At 49.1% G+C, this 13,573-nt stretch overlaps 1 protein-coding gene across 12 annotated transcripts in view; it reads left to right on the forward strand.

Annotated features, from left to right (window-relative positions):
• LOC116451000 (serine/threonine-protein kinase PAK 3-like) overlaps positions 1–13,573 on the forward strand; it is a 113,482-nt gene that overhangs the window by 56,941 nt on the left and 42,968 nt on the right. For 2 of the 12 annotated variants that reach the window (XM_032124064.1, XM_032124078.1), the window contains exon 1: positions 1,238–1,304. The exons of 5 other annotated variants lie outside the window; for them this stretch is intronic. The gene's annotated coding sequence lies outside the window, so the exon portion shown is untranslated. Of the gene's footprint in view, positions 1–901; positions 995–1,237; positions 1,385–2,675; positions 2,891–13,573 lie in introns of those variants that run through there. 5 more of the 12 variants (XM_032124067.1, XM_032124070.1, XM_032124075.1 and 2 more) reach the window with 4 other exon arrangements.

Genomic DNA, 13,573 nt, shown 5'->3' on the forward strand with positions numbered 1-13,573 from the left:
TACAGCAGGAAGGGACAGTAGTGATTCAGTAGGAGCTGCTTGTCACGTCAGTGTGGACTGGGTGACTCAGTGAGCTCTTGCTTCTGGAGAACCTGTCCTTTGAATGAGCTGTAAGGCAGCAGTGTGATCCCTTGTAGTCAGACAAGATCACATGCCGTGTGGTGGGGCTGGGAGGGTTTGTTATCTCCTCTTGGATGCATGTGGCCTGCCTTACCTTTGCCAGTAGCAGCCACCAGAAGGTAAGTCCTCATTGCTTGGCCTTGGCTGCTCCATAATGTGTCATTAAACATACCCAGTGCATCTCCATCAGGAGAGATGCAACAAATCAAACAAAAACAAATGGCCAAAGGTATGCTCACTTTGGTATGTAACAGCACAGCCCTTTCCACTGGTGGCACCTGGAGCTGGTAGAGCTTCCTGCCAGCCCTGGGACCGGGCACAGCCCCAAGCTCAGAGCATGGCTGGTGCTCCCAGCCCCAGCACTGCTCCGTGCCCAGAGATTGTAAAATTGGTCATGTTTATCTGCACATTTTTTTCCCCTGAAAATATTGTAAATGTGAGATCATGCTCATCAAAGCTGGGTCTGTTTCTACTTTTGATACCTTTCATGGAGGAGCTGAACCCGTGGATTCGAAAGGAGCAGAAGGACCACACGTTGCCAAGGGAAGCAAAATTGGAAAAGAATGAAGGAGAAAGGAAAACACAGACCGTGAATAAGACTTTTCTTCTGGTGCGTTGGAGGATGTTTGCAAGGAACTGCCCTCTTTGTCGCAGGAGTGGCCGGAGCCGGTCGCTCCAGCCTCACTCCTGCTGAGCTTCTCCCACGTTCGGATGCGGACAGGAGAAGCCCACAGGCTGTCACACGCAGACGTCATCCGGGGGAGCCCCGAATTTCACGGTGCATTTCCTATTCCCAGCGGACGAAGACCAGGGAGCGTGATGATGCCTTTCAGGACCCATTTCAGCCCCGGCCGGCGCCGGTCTCGCCTCCCAGGTGCCCGCACACCTCCGAGGGGGCACGCGGGCAAGGGGCCTGGAGGGCGAGCACCCCCCCGCGCCGCGCTTTCCCTGCGCGCTGCCTTGAAACACAAGATTTGCCCCCAGCCCCAGCCCCGGCCCGTGTGTCGTCACCGGCCGCCCGCCGCGCCCATTGGCTGCGCCAGCGCGGCTGCGGCGGCCCCGCGACGCGCGGGGCGGGCGGGCGCGCGGCGATTGGCGGCGCGGGGGGACGGGCCGCGCCCGGGGGGCGCTCGGCGGCGGCGGCGGGGGACGGGCGGGGCGGCGATGAGCGACCGCGGCTCCAGGTAACCCCGGCCGGGCAGCAATGACCGACCGCGGCTCCAGGTAACCCCGGCCGGGCAGCAATGACCGACCGCAGTTCCAGGTAACCCCGGCCGGGGCGGTTCCAGATAACCCCGGCCGGGCCCTGCGGCCGCCGGCGAAGCGCGGTGCCCGTGGCCGGGTCTGCGGCGCCCCGTCTCCTCCCGACGATGGGAGGATGATGCCGCGGGCAGGGCCGGGGTGCGCCAGTGCCGGGGTTGTCTCTGCGTCTCCGGGGTGCCGCTGCCGTCAGTGACACCTGTGTTGCCGGGCAGTCGGCGGTGACCGGAGCCCGGTGTCCTGCGGGAAGGATTCCCCGAGCCGCAGAGCCGCGGCTGAAGTTGTGTCAGCGCCGGCACCGGCCCTGGACGCGGCCGCGGTGCGTGTTCCCCATCTCCCAACAATGCCGCCTCTGGGCTGCGCTTCTGCAGAGGAGTGAGAAATTCTGGGCTATAAATAACTCCGCCTTTTTTTTTTTTTTTTTTTTTTTTTTTTTTTTTTTTTTTTTAATACTCGTTATTGGCAACGCGCATCCGATTGACTTGTGCAGCAGCACCTGCCAAGTTTTTCCCAAAATCCGTTCGTGGAAGGGTGGTCTCTCCTTGTGCATGCATGGTGGTGTCTGATGCCACACTGGAGCTGGTCCCTGTGCTGGGTTGTCCCTTTGTCCCAGACTTGTACACCAGCCAGCCGAGGAAGTGCTCCAGCATGATGTCTGGCCGCTCCAGGCTTCCCTCCTCCGGCGGGGGGATGCACTCGGCACGAGTGGCCCCTTTTTCTGGTCATTGAGGCAGTTTTCAGATCCGGTTTTCACTGATACCAGAACACGAGCCTTGTTTTAAATACAGCGAGGTATTTAATGTGGAAGGCTGAGGGAATTCAGGCAGGAGAAGCCATAGCTTCAAAGCGAGCAACATCTGAAAGAGATGGTGGGCCCGGGCTGGGAAGAGCGGGGTTGTTTGGGGGCCTGCAGCCCCGAGGGTTGTTGAGGGGCTGGATTTTGCCTTTCCCCGCGCCGTTCCGTTTGCGGGGTGAGCACAGCGTGTGTCAGGAGTGAACAGCCTGGGTGTCTGTGCAGAGAGTTTGGCAAACCCCCTTAAAGGCTCGTGCCCCTGATGCCCCACCTGCCCGGATCCGACCCCGCGCTGGGCTGCCTGAGGGGGGACGCTGCTTTCTCTTGTCTTTTTGGGCACGGTCGGGGATGCTTGCACAGGGAACCTGGAGGCCAGAGATCAGCATGGGCTTTGCTGAGCGATTCTCGGTCTGACATGGACCGCCTCAGAGCGAGGAGGAGGGGGAGGAGGACGGGCTGTCGGGAGGGCCGGAGCCAGGCTGCTGCCTGCCTGCCCGAGGGAGAGAGAGGGAAGAGGACGCTGCGGCCGGAGGGGTGGTGAGACCGACTTCCCCGGCTCCTCTCGAGTGAATCCACCTTCTCTGTGGCTGTCAGGCGGGGAGGAGGGGGCTCGGGCACAGCTCCGGAGCCGCCCGGGAGGAGGACGCTCTGCCGAAGGAAGCGTGGCACATGGCTGCGGAGGAGCCTCGGGCTTCCAGTCACAGGTTACCCAACGATGTGAGCAGAATACAGAGTAAATTAGGGGTCGGGGGTAATGGGTTGAAGGTCTGGGACATGGACTGGTGGGTTGTTCGAGGCCAGGGAGCAAAGGCTGCCGTGGCAGGTTACGTGCATGGAGGGGAGGGATTGACTTGAGCCGGGTTTTCTGCCGTGAGCACAGGCTGGTTACAGAGGGTGATATTTGTGGCTGTATGGAGCTGCATGGGTTGGAGCTGCATTCCTTGAGCATGGAACTGGGCAGAGGAGCTGGTGGCAGGCATGGTGCAGGGGGCTGGGGCTGGGGGCTGGCTGGCTTCATAGGTGGGGGGCTGCAGGCAGCTGCCTCTGGGCTGCAGAGGAGGTTGTATTCTGAACCAAGATCTGCATGGATGGCATTTCTTAACTGAGTGACTCTGGATAACTAAAAGTAAGTCTCAGTAGCTCCTGTGAGCTTGAGCTCCTGTTACGGTATTAAGTTTCAGGCCTCATGGGCCACTGCTTGCAGCAGCAACAGTTTCGGAGGCAGCTGTAACAGCAGTGCTGCAGGACTCAATATCCAGGGTGAGCTGCTTTGGTTGTCACAGGCCCTGGACTTGGGCCTTATTCACCTCAGGGCTTTAGCACAAGCATGCTGGCTTTTTGTAGGGACTAATGGGGTCTTTGTGCCCTCTAAACCAACAAGCCCAGCGAAACTCTGTAGGAGGATTTTCTGGAAGTTCGTGAGCATTTTGCTGCTCACTACAGGGAGGAGAACTTTACATTTCCAGGCAGACTGTTGACTGGGCAATTTCTCTGTAAAAATCTGACCAAAACTCTGAAAATGTGTGGAAGTTGGAGTCCAGATTGTCCTGTGTGTCTTGAGCCGACTCACAAGGTCTGGAAAAACAAAATTGGGCACAAGAGGTTGTCTTCCTCCAACCCTCCATATTTCTTTGCAGGTTTTGTACATACAGTTACAGGGATAGGTGAGACACATTAATCTCTGCAACATATTGTTGGTCATAACAAACCCAGCTCTTGTGTTAGCCATCTTCTGGCCTGGCAGCATTTGCTCCTAGAAGAGAGCTGGTTTGTGGGGAGAGTCCCACTTTCACTTCCTGTTCCCTTTGCCTGAAGCTTTCTTCTCTTTTTCTTTTAATACTTTAATTGTGACTATGGGTCCAAGCGTCCTTGGAGCTGACAGTGTTCTGGGATCAAAACCAGCTGGGATTCTCAAGGTCTTTCAGATCTGCCTACAACTCCTCCTTCATTTTAGCCATGTCTGCACAGAACTGGTCGCAGGGGGGATGTTGCCAGATTTGGCTTCCGCTGCCGCTCTGGTTGGACTCCCTGTGACTTTGGGACATTAACAGTGCTGTCACTTTGTGCCTCTCTGGCTTGAGTACTGATTTCTGTTCCTTGCTGTGCTACACAGTGGGCAGGCAGGAGCCCACTGTGATCTTCCTCTTTCATTACCATCCTTTGCTCATGCCAAAGGTCCTTGAAGCTTTTCTCCCAGGAACTTAGTGGGGAGGGCAGCAGTAGAAAGGGAAAGAGGAACGTGAATTAACTTTCACCTGCAGAAATAAACCTTTTCACTCATCAGTGCTATTTTGTGTTTAGCTAGCATTTTCTCCCTGCAGCTCTATTTTGCCTTTTACCTTTCAGACACAAATAGTTGAGCTTGCGTATCTTCTTTTATGTTGGCTTTGATTTTCATGTTACTTGAGGAATGGCATTAGGCTGAGTGGTAATTGGTAGGTTTCATTGGGCCTGGGTCAGCACAGGTAGAGACACTGATGTGAATGTCTTATCTCAGACCTGCTGTTGCTGGTTGTCTCCTGCTCCTAGCAGTAATTTTATAGTGGAAAAATATGACAAAAATATCTGTGTTTTGCTAGTGAATAGTTTCAGTGCTTAGAGTTCTGGAGACTTTTTCCCGGTGAACATCAGCAGCTGTGGCTTGCATGCAGTGAAAAGCAAGTGTGTCACTGTGCTTTGTTGGAGATAGCCAAAGGACTTTTCATTTTGCATGTTCAATTGCACTGCTCCAACTTAGCTCTGACAGTGCATTGCTCATGAGCTGGCTTCCTGGGTTTTCTGAGACAGGGAATTGGGCTGCAAGGTGCCACTCACTGCTTCAGGCATTGTGGGATATGGCAGGTGGGTGCACCTTGCTCTGGGCAAGCACCATGGCATCTGCCTTGTCAGTCCCACTGACAGGCATCCAGGAAGCTGGGATGTTCTTGATGCAGTCTCCTGTCCCCACCTTCTGGAGCTCTTGACCCCAGGAAGACTTGGGCAGGGGACAGTCAGGCCTACAAGCGCTCCGGGTCATTGGCTCCTGGACTGGGAGGATCTTTGTGTCAGCATGTGGCACCAGCCCTACCTGCAAGTCTGGCTCTTAGAGCACTGGGCTAGGTGCCCCTCCAGATACCCTGATGTCCAGTCTTGAATCATCCATCCCCTCCAGAGGCAGACTTGCTTAAACAGAGGCATGTCCTGCTCAGTTGGGGAACCTCTGCCATGAACGTTGCTTTGTTTTGCTCTAAAGACTTATCGTTATGACTGTGTGCATTAAGTATTCAAGGGTAAAATAGTGTTGTTATATATTCAGTGTGCTCATTTCCCAGCATTAGTTTTATTGTCAGTTGCTTATCTCGTAGTGTACTGACAGATGTGACTGAGTCTTTAGTGATGCAGAGCAAAGCACATCTCTGCCCTGGAGTCTTTGCTGCCAGTTCCACAGTTGGAATAGTTTTCAGTGCCTCCTCATGCTGGGTTTGGGGCTCGGTGTGGTACAGGTGCTCTAATACAGCACTGTAAGGCTCATAAAGATGGGGAACAGCAAAGTGAAGGTTGGATACACATCCTTTGCTCTGCTCTGGTCATGTGTACTGTTTTATTGCCATCAGAAGCAAATTAAGGCAATTTGGATCCAAAACATGCGCAAGGAATCTTTGGGTAATTTCATGTTTCTTTATTGTCCCGATGGCAAAAGTGTGCTTTCTCAGGGAATGGAAACAAGGATTTGGATGTGACCCCTTGACTTCTGAAGGTGACACCTGGCACATGGACCAGTGAGCTCCGTGCTGTGGTCCAGCTTGCTGCTCATACATGTGCTTGGCTTTGCCACAACTCAAGGTACTGCAGTATCATTTTTGTCCAGCTGTAGATCCCCATAAGCCTGAAACAAACTGCCACTTTGACATTGCAGTACGGCACAGACTCCAGAGCTGGGCCATTCTCATTTCCTTTCTAATCCTCAAGTGCTGAAAATGCTCTGGCACCTTAGCAGGCTCAGTGTTGCTCTGCAGGGTGTATGCACAGTTGGGTGCATGTGACAAGGGGAGTACCAAAACATTTTCTTGCCATGTCACCTGAGTGGGCTCATTTCTCCAGACAGTTTTGTTGAAGGGGCAGCAGCTGTGCCCCCCCACCAGTCTTTGTCCATTTGCTGGCATCAAAAAATTAGTTTCCTTTATTTAGAAAGGGCACTGGAAAGTACTTCTCTGTGTCTCTCGAGGGGACTGAAAGGCCTAATGTTTTCCATTTTCTGTCTCCTCCTTCTCTATTCGCTATTGTGAAGGAGAAGATCCTCCAGATCAGAAATTTTCGAGGCGCTTCCCTGCAGAGAGTCTAGATTCAACCTGCAGTGCCCAGATGCCAGCTCGTATTTATCAGGTGCATACAGCCGTTCCCCAGATGAACCACAGGGCTGCTGGTGCATGGTAAATCTGAGAGGGAAAAACTGAAGGCGCACAATTAAAATCCTGGGCATTTGCTAAAACTATTTTTAATGTCTCCTGCCCTCACAGGCAGAAGATTGTGGACTTGGATTTGGGATGCTCTTGATGTGTCACCAGAAGAGCTGTCAGATGTGTGCATGCAGAAATGGAGGCTTGGGAAATGCTTTTAATTGTGATTCTGCTCTGCACAACACAGATTGTCATGCTTTGAGCTCAGGTTTGTTTGTATCAGGGACAGACATTGATACCACAGCTCCTATTGGTGCATGAATATTTCAACAACTGAAACGATGCCTGCTCCAGAAAAGAGATGCTTACATCCGCGTTTGATCTTTTTAGCAAGCCTAGCCAGATCAGGTTGGCATCCTGGTTATTTATTTCCTACAGATGTGGTCTACATTAGCTGTGCTGTGCTATGAATCTCCTCTCTTCGTTCCAGAGAATTCAAGCTGGGAAGAAGTGAGATTTCTAGCAAGAAAAAAGACTAAAGCAGACAGAATTTGCTCCCTGGTTTGTTTCTTTTTGAGGAAGGCACCTTGCACTTTGTAGGATGCATGACCAGAAAGAGGTGGGGTAATATTTGGAGGTATCTAGAGTGGTAGTCTGTGGGGACAGTCTTCTCCCGTCATTTCTGTCCCACATCCTGTACCACACCTTCTCTCCATGCTCTTGTTCTCTCTCCACTTCTTCTTGCATTGGGGGAATGCAGAATCCTCCTTTTTAGTGGCATTAATGAATAATGTTTAGTGCTTCAGAAGGAGTAAGCTGAGACTGGAGTCTTCTGCAGTATATTGACAGTTCACAAACAGAAGTTGTGTCCTGGACCCTTCTTAAAAGCTATAGTGATACTGAAATGCTAGAACTTCTGCTACCTTTGTGTGTTTCTGAAGTAAATAGTCCACAAAGCATCTAATTAGGGGGCTTTATATGCCCCAACTTGTAATGCAAACAGAACTTTTGAGCAACCTTTTCTTCAGGGCATGCTCTGTCTTCTCCCGTGGTCTGTGGAGCACTCTGGACACTTGGGGTAAATGCCAGTCTCTTTCATGTAGTAAGGAGAAGCAATAAGAATCTGGTTACAAGGTAGTTTTCCAGTTCTAAGTCCTTGATTTGGTAAGCTCTTTTTCCTCTCACTTAATGGACACAACAGCGCATGGATGAAGTTCCCAGGCCCACACGTGACACAAGAGGTCTGTTACCTTAATCTTGAGTACTTTTTGAGTTGCATTTCATGTTGTTTGCATTGCTGATCCCAGAAGAATGGCAGAGCCTGGCCTCATGGGCACACCTGAACACGTGTGACTCTCTGTTTGAGGACTGCATCTATTGCAGTGCTTATCCTGAGTGTAATTGCTTGCGTACTGGAACAGGAATTACACATAGCTGTCAGTGTATGTACCCACAAACAGTCTGGTAAACATAATCCCAAAATTAACCCATAACTGGACTGGCTTTTGGGCAAGGAGAGGAAGAACTGTGCTCTTGCATAATCCAACAACCTCTAAAGCACAAGTTCTCATCAGACTGATGGCTTTTTTTGGTGGGGTCATTAGGCAGAAGATACCTTGGCACTGGTCTACCCTGCATCATTGAGGAGGCATTGCATTGTGATCCATGGAGCTGGCTGTGTCTGACTGCAGATCCCCCCCTGCCGTGGAAAGGGCAGCTCAGGCTCCCTCCTGTGCTGACTGGAATTTTGAATGTTGGTGCCAGAAGGCAGTGAGCAGTAGGTGCATGCTTCAAGCATTTTTCTGCACTCTGAGGATCTCAAAGCATATTTTCTGTGAAAGCTGTTTTAAAGATTAACAATAAATGGCTAAAAGTCAGGCCTGGATAAAAAGCAGAGATGTGTTAAGGCAGGGTCTGACTGCTCCAGGGAGGCTGGGTGCCAGGTTGACTCGTGTCAAACACACTGGAAACGAAAGGATGAAGTCAGATGCCCAAGGTCATTGGTAGGGTACTGTCAGACCAGTGGAAGATAGCAGTTAGAAGCAAACATGATTGAAGTTTTGTGTCCTGAACTCACCATGGGGAATAGTGGTGTTGGTGTGGCTGGGGACCTTGAAAACCTAGGCTAGTAGGTGCCTAAATGGGTCCGTGGCAACTAATGAGAACAATTTCGATCCAGCAGTGCCAGGGAGAGAAGAGCCCTGGCACCCTGAGGCCACAAGGCTCATTTGAAACACACAGAGTGAAGGAGCGACATGTTGGATGGAGAATTGCTACTGGTGATATGTTAGGTGTTAAATGCATCCGACACAGGAAGCTTGTGAAAAGGTCTGGATTCAGGATGTGCTTGTGCTTAGCAGAAATGTTCTGTTCTGTGATTGCTGTGAGCAGAAATACAAGGCCCCCCAGCCCCTGCTCAGCTGTTGCAGGCTGGTGCCAAGCCGAGTGTTGTCAGGTGGCCATTGCACGCTACGCAGGTGGCCACAGAACACCGTGAGATTTGGAGTGGAAGATGTAGGGATCCCTGGGGACTGGGGATTTAAAGGTGCTTTAGACCCCTTTACATTGCGTTTTGCTTCCAAGTGTTTGGGAGGGGTGTCCTTGTATGCGTATATATCATATGCAAATGGATTTTGAGTTGTGTGTTTTGTCTGAATTTAGAAAAGGAGTGATTTGCAGAAAGAATCCTCCAGGAAATGCTGCTTTTGCAAGCGCAGGCCTCTTGACTGTGATTTGTGGGGGAGGAAGGAGTGGGAATGAGGGGGAGATTCACTGAGGTTTTCTTCTTGTTGCGTTTTGGGAAAACTCCAGCCAAGGCCCACATACAGTCGGATGAATCAGCCTCCCTTTTGCCATAAATAATTGGCAGCTCTAGCTGCAATGCAGTTTTGATGTATGGCTAATACACTTTTCCTTAGTTAATTGAGAAGAAACACTGCAGTAGACGCATGAGGTTGAGTTGGCCTTTGTATGGAGTCTTTGAGCTAGTAGGGAGATACTGTAGGCTGCTCCTTGAGAGGTTGGAATTTGCTGCAAATGATATTCCATACTCTAGTCTGAAGGCTGTCATTGCTGTTCGTCTGCTATAGAAAATAAATTTCCTGTCTCATACACGTGTAGAGAGCACTGTAAGTTGGCACATGGCACTGTTACTCAGTGCAGGGTTTCCTTGGAAGAGTCTGATTTTATAACAACTTCAACAGAATATTCATGCACTTAGATGAGTGGCTGTTCCTGTGCTGACAAATAAAGCATTTTGGCCTTCTCATATTCCTGTAACAAAATGAAAATCACTTGTTTTCTAAAGCATCTGGTGCCAATTCAGACTCAGAGCTTTCTGTGTCTGGTCTAGGATTTCCACTGGGCTCAGAAAACTTACCAGACAAGCTCAGCATTCACCACTGGAAGTATATGGAGTAACTGGAGGCTTTCTTGTCCTGGAAACAGGACATGGAGCAATTGCCCTTGGTGGACTAAGACTTGCCAAATGCCTTGTATTTCCTGTTGGAAGCCTATTTTTACATGGAAGGACTATATTACTTTCACAACTGTAGTATCTGTTGGTAAATATTGGCTTTAATAACATACGCTTCACTTAAGCAGAATATCAACAGTGCCGTGAAATAAGTGTGCTGTACTGGGGCAGTAGCATCAGTGTCCTTTTACAGTGTTTTCAGTGGTAAATACCATACCTATTGGTTTCATAGCATTTGAAAATTCATTAGAAACAAGTCCCTTTGAGGAACCTGTAGTCACAAATGTGATTAACTCAGCCTTGGAGTTTTAGTCATGGCCAAAGCTTCATTAAATGTTGCCTGAAAAGAGAGAATAAGCCTGGCCTTGAGTTGTTTTTTTCATGGGATTGCTTCATATGCAGGCAGCATGTGGCCTTCCTCCCTCCAGTTGTTCTGAGGTAGAAAAAAATAGGTACAAATGCAAAGTCTTCACAAGGGGCAAATGGAACAATTGGCTGTGTAGCATTTTGCAGCTGAAGTGAATCACAGAAATGGCTCTTTTTGCCATGCACCTTTGTAGGGTACAGAAAGGACTCTTGGATGTTTGAAGATACAAAAACAGAGAAAGCAGCATGGCATCTCCTTTCCTTGCGTACTTAGCTGAGGAACACCCCTGCTTGTTTGATTCAGTGTGTTACATGTGTCTGGAGAGGGGTTGTATCCAGGCCAGTTGGGCTGTGCTCTTTCTCTCTCCAGTTCACTGGACAAGTGTTTTATGTTTTCTTCAGCATAACTTTAAATGGACATTATTCTACCCCATTTTGAAAAGAACTTGGTATTTTTACAACTCAGGCTGTCGTATAACTAACCTTTTTCTTTCCTGAACAAGGTCATTACATCATGATGCAGTAATCCTCTGTCTGTGGGATAAACCATCCTCTCTTTATGTCTCTGTCTGCTGCTCTTATCTGTGCTTGCTCTTTCTTAAAGTGTGCATGGTGGGGAGGAGACATGAGGGGAGAGAAAAGGTTTTGATTCTGGCCTGTTAAACTATGTTTAGAGAGGATAATACATGGGTTGTGAGATGCAAAAGGGCTGTTGTCTCAGAGCTATTGCTTTGATACTTTATCCACAAAGAGAAGCTCCACAGTCTCAAGTCAGAAGAGCCTGGGGATGAAATTACACCTTTGCTAGGCTATGACAGGTTAAACTTTATGGAGATGCAGGTAGCAAATTATCCACAGACTGAATTGCAAAGGAGGGCTTTAATATGGGCTTTAAAAACCTGCTGGGGAGATTAAGTGGATAAAAATAGTTAGTTCTTGTGTCCCTCTTTTTGTCTGTAGTGCTGAAAGCAATCTGCGAAGGAAGGAGGGACAATGTTGTTATCTTGGTCTTAGCCTAGAGGAACCTGAGGGATGGAGCAATGGCACTGTGGGTGGAATAGGGAAGAACAGGAGCCAGCAGCAGGGCCCAGCCATCTTGCTGCCTGTCCCATTCCCTGGCCATTAGACTAAGCTGCCTCCCTGCTTGTTGCACTTTCTAATTTGTCTTGGATGTGTCTGTATACTTTTTCCCGAGTCAGTTTACACCACAATATGTCATTCATGGCTAGCCTGGGGTGTGCCCAGTGAGATATGGTTCATAACTATTTTTGATTCACTTACAAAGGGATTAGATGACGTGGTTGCCTGGACAGCAGGGGCTGTACTTGGTGACTCAGTGGGTCTCTCCCAGTCCTATGTAACCTGAGGTGATGCCATCTAAGCTGCAGCAAGATGCCCGTGATGTAATTTCAGACTGTCTGGCCTGAGTGCCAGTGAAGGCAGGGAGGCTGCACATGTGTAAGACAGGCTGAAGCAGAAGACAGACAGGGTTTGATTCAAAATGAGACCAGGTAACTGAGTAAAGTAGAGCAGATGTATTAGTTGTTGATTCCATCTTTCACCTACTCTGAGGGGAAATAGCCCATACTTATTTTACTGAACAGCTCTGAGTCTGTTGGAGATTAAGACAAATAACCAACTTGAGTCATCAGGTTGTAGTGTCTCAAAAAACTGCTTAAAAAGATGTCAGGTCCTCTCTGTGGGTGGATGTTAAAGTGGCAGAACTATCAGAGAAACACATCTGAAATCACATGAAGACTTCACTGTTAGCATCATGCCAGGTTTGTGGCAGTGATAGAGCACGTCTTCCAGGCTGGAAGTGATAGACGCCCGTAGCTGTCAGCAGGACAGGACTATGATGGACACCTAGCAGGTCATGCTGGTGTGGGCACAGTGCTGCACTCACATGCTTTTGCAGCTCTCAGAGAAGACACATGCATCGATTTGCTTGGAGTCCAGGCAGAGAACTCAGACTGGGCTGTGCCCATCTGTGGAGACTTAGCTGTGGCTGAGCAGTCCCTGCTCCAGTCAAAAGGGACACCAGTAATAACCACTATATCCTCAAGATATATAGTTCTATGCTTTGTACTTGTCCTTAATTTATTAAATCCCCAAATCCAAGGGTCTTCTTATGGAGATTACATGGCTGACAGTATTTGCATCCATGTTTCATCTGTGCTGACTCTGTTGATGCAGGTAGGCTCTGTATAGTTCAGTCCAGTGTCAGTGTTGTAATGGAGAAGGGGAGATTTCTAAATTAGATTAATTGATTATGCTCTTTTATCATTTTCTATTACTAGAAAAATTCTAGCAGATGAGTGCGTACTGATTTATTTGCATTATTGGTTTGTGTGTGCTGTATTCAGTGCAGGGCAGATAATAATCTTTGGACTCAAATTCCAAGGGAATGACCATGTTTGAGAAAAAACATGGTCACAGCAGCACTGTCCATTGACTGACTTTCCAGCAGCCATTTATTATGATAGTTTTGACTTCTTTTTTCTGCCACGCTAAATTTCAGAGCAGCATTGATTTTTATTTCTTCATATAACTTGTGATTTGCTGAGTTATAGGTGACAGCAGCTTTCCCCCATCCTTAAGGGGTCATTTTGCATGTGTGTGTGTTTAAAAGCTGCAGAATCACATCTTAAAAGGAAAGTCCTCTAAACATGCTTAGCTGAGTGTAATAACCTTTCTTTTTGCACTTAGTTTTAAAGCCAAATATTAGAGAAACAACTCTCAGTGCTTTGATGTGGGTTCCTAATTTTCTCATTGATGCTATTAATATTGCTTGCCCAGTTTCTCTGTGGTGGGTGTCAGTGCTCTGTAACAGCAGCCATCTGTGAGAAAGGAGCTGTTTCCTGGCATGGAGTAAAATTTAGGCCAGCTGTGGATGCTGGAACCACATCTTAGAGACTGTTCCTCTGGGCGCTCCCTTCCGTGTGCTTTGCCTGAGACTCGGCACTGAGCAGAATTTCTGGTACCCAGGATCCCGCAGCCTGTGGAGCTGCATTTCTGTGTTAATGTCTGAGCCTCACACTCTGAACGCAGAAGGTAGAGCCTGAATTACTGCCACATTTGGCTTGTGCTGGTGGCATTCCAGAAAGCTGGTTCTCCTCAACTCAAGGAACTCAGCCATGCTCTTGTTCAGTTTGAGCAGTATTCCCCCTGCACCCATTCAGC

Source organism: Corvus moneduloides, chromosome 14 (genome assembly GCF_009650955.1).
Source record: "Corvus moneduloides isolate bCorMon1 chromosome 14, bCorMon1.pri, whole genome shotgun sequence".
In the NCBI taxonomy this organism is placed as follows: Eukaryota; Metazoa; Chordata; class Aves; order Passeriformes; family Corvidae; genus Corvus; species Corvus moneduloides.